This window comes from Helianthus annuus, chromosome 2 (genome assembly GCF_002127325.2).
Source record: "Helianthus annuus cultivar XRQ/B chromosome 2, HanXRQr2.0-SUNRISE, whole genome shotgun sequence".
In the NCBI taxonomy this organism is placed as follows: Eukaryota; Viridiplantae; Streptophyta; class Magnoliopsida; order Asterales; family Asteraceae; genus Helianthus; species Helianthus annuus.
Genome location: NC_035434.2, coordinates 116,192,597 through 116,195,426, shown reverse-complemented (window position 1 = coordinate 116,195,426; position 2,830 = coordinate 116,192,597). Strand labels below are relative to the sequence as shown.

The window sequence follows — 2,830 nt, the reverse complement described above, 5'->3', positions numbered from 1 at the left end:
AATGCTCCGAATGTTGAAGCTAATAACTTCGAACTTCGGCCGCATCTTACAAATGCTCCAAAACTCCGCAACCTTCCATGGGCTTGCGGACGAGGATCCCCATCTACATATCACTAATTTCTTAGAAATATGTGATACCTTTCAGATCAACGGAGCATCAAATGACGCTATCCGCCTCCGAATGTTTCCTTTCTCACTAAAAGACCGAGCGAAAGCTTGGCTCAACGCCCTCCCAGCTGGATCGGTAAACACCTGGGATGAACTAGCCCAAAAATTTATATATAAGTATTTCCCTCCCGCTAAAACGGCTAAATTAATGACTGAAATTAACACATATTCACAAGAGGACGGGGAATCCTTATATGAAACTTGGGAAAGGTTCAAGGAGTTATTACGCAAGTGTCCACATCATGGTCTTGCGATATGGCAACAAGTATCCACTTTCTATAATGGACTGTTGCCACACACAAGGCAGACACTTGATTCTAGCTCCGGGGGACTTTTAGGTAATCGACGCCCGCATGAAATATATAACCAAATTGAGGAAATTGTTCAAACCAATTTTCAATGGCACACCCCCCGAGGCAATAAAACTATTGCCCCGGGCGCCCATAAGGTCGATGAAAGCACTTCTTTACAAGCCCAAATCGAGGCCCTTTCTTCAAAAATAAAAAAATTGGAAATGACAAAAACAGTCTCGGTTATAGCTTGTGAAGGGTGTGGTGGGTCACATGAAAATTGGAGTTGTATGAAAGAAACGAACGATCAACAAGAATTGGTAAGCTACATTGATAATAGACCTAGGCCGTCGGGTCCTCCAACGGGAACTTACAACCAAGGATGGCGAAACCACCCAAACCTTGGTTGGAGAGAACCCGGCAATAGTAGTAACCAACAAACCCAACGAACAAACTTTCAACAACCAAGAAATGAGTCACAAAATTTCACTCAACAACAAAGTGGACGAGAAAGGCTTGAAGATACTGTATCTCGCCTCATCTCCGACACTGAAAAGAAAAACTCGGAAAGATTTCTACAATTAGAATCAAATTTTAGAAATCAACAAGCTAGTATTCAAAACATAGAAAAACAATTAAATCAAATAGCTCAAAATTTTGCCGAGAGACCGCAGGGCGCATTACCTAGCAATACCGAAACAAACCCAAAAGCGCAAGTTCACCTCATCACGCTACGAAACCGCACCGTAGGGCCTGCAGAAGCACCGCCGCCAACAGAAGAAACGGTACCCACACCTCTGCAGGAAAAGAACCCCCCTCCGTCACCAGAGCCTACCAAAACTCCTCGAGTTCCGTACCCCGGTAGGTTAATTCGTCAAAAGACCAATGAGCAATTCGCAAAGTTCGAAAGTCTATTAAAGCAATTGCATGTCAATATTCCTTTTATTGAGGTCCTAACCCAAATGCCCAAATACTCTAAGTTCATGAGGGACTTCCTCACTCATAAAAAGAAAATTGAAAATTTGCAATTAGTCAATTTAGGCGAAGAATGCTCTGCCCTCGTACTCAATAAACTTCCCCAAAAGAAAATCGATCCCAGAAGCTTCACGATTCCCTGCTCAATAAGGGAGTCCCCCGTTCGTAATGCCCTAGCCGACCTTGGGGCTAACATTAACCTCATGCCCTCATCAATGTTTAAAAGACTCGGCCTGGGAACCACGAGTCCTACAAAAATGAGCATACAACTCGCTGATCGATCCGTCAAATTTCCACAAGGTGTCATCGAAAATGTCTTGGTAAAGGTAAGCAGATTCGTCTATCCAGCCGACTTTGTCATACTCGATATGGAGGAAGACACCGAGGTTCCCCTCATATTAGGGAGACCATTTCTTGCCACCGCACAGGCAGTGGTAGATATGAATGACGGAACACTCACCTTGAGGTATGGGGATGATGAAGTAAAATTCGGAGTTGGGAAGAGAATAGAGGACGACGACCCGGTCAACTACATGAAGGTTATTGATTCGAGCTTGGATGCTGCTCTCCGACGGTGTAACATGGGACGCCAAGCATCCCACTCAGAAAATATATAACCTCACATCGGGTCTAGCCAAGGACCCTTATAAACGTGGCGCACCACGGAGGCATTCCGCGGAACTATCCTTAGTTTAGTTTAATCTTTTAGTTTTAATTTGCAGGAATAAAACACACTCGTGGTGATAATGGATGAAAAAGGGAACGAGAAAAATGGCCCCATACACAAAGAACGAAGCAACCCGACACAAATCTCCATTACAGAAGGCTCAACACGGGTCGTGCTCAACCAACACGGCCCCATGCTGAACCACCTGCAGAAAAAACGCCCAGTTCAGGTAACTGGACACGGGCCGTGTTCACCAGACACGCCCCCGTGTCCAGGCTTCTGTCTCATATCTTGAATTTCTGTTACTGGCACCTGAACACAGGGCCGTGTCCGGTCCCCACGGGGCCGTGTCCAGACTGCTAGTAACATAAATCTTTGCTTTTTAATACCACATTACACATCCAATCAACCTAAAAATTTATTTTTGGGACACATTGAGGACAATGTGTAATTTAAGTGTGGGGGGAAGCTAACACTTTGAAATTTTGCAAGTCCTAACAACAAGCCTTACACAAAACTCTATTGGAACCGCTAAACACCCCAAATTTTCTCAAAAAATTTTACATTTTTTTTATTTGTCTAAAGTTTAAGTAAGGAATCCCAAGATTAATAAGGTTATATTTTTATAAAATTTACAACCGCTAGCGTCGTGATAACAAGAACCAAGATAAGAAAATTATGAAACGGAATAACAAGTCTACTTAAATTTTGATTATATATACTTGATCAC

At 43.3% G+C, this 2,830-nt stretch overlaps 1 non-coding gene across 1 annotated transcript; it reads right to left on the bottom strand.

Annotated features, from left to right (window-relative positions):
- Positions 1-310: 310 nt before the first annotated feature.
- LOC118489831 lies at positions 311-417 on the bottom strand. Its single transcript, XR_004887844.1, has one exon. It is a non-coding gene; the product is annotated as a small nucleolar RNA R71 (small nucleolar RNA).
- Positions 418-2,830: the final 2,413 nt, after the last annotated feature.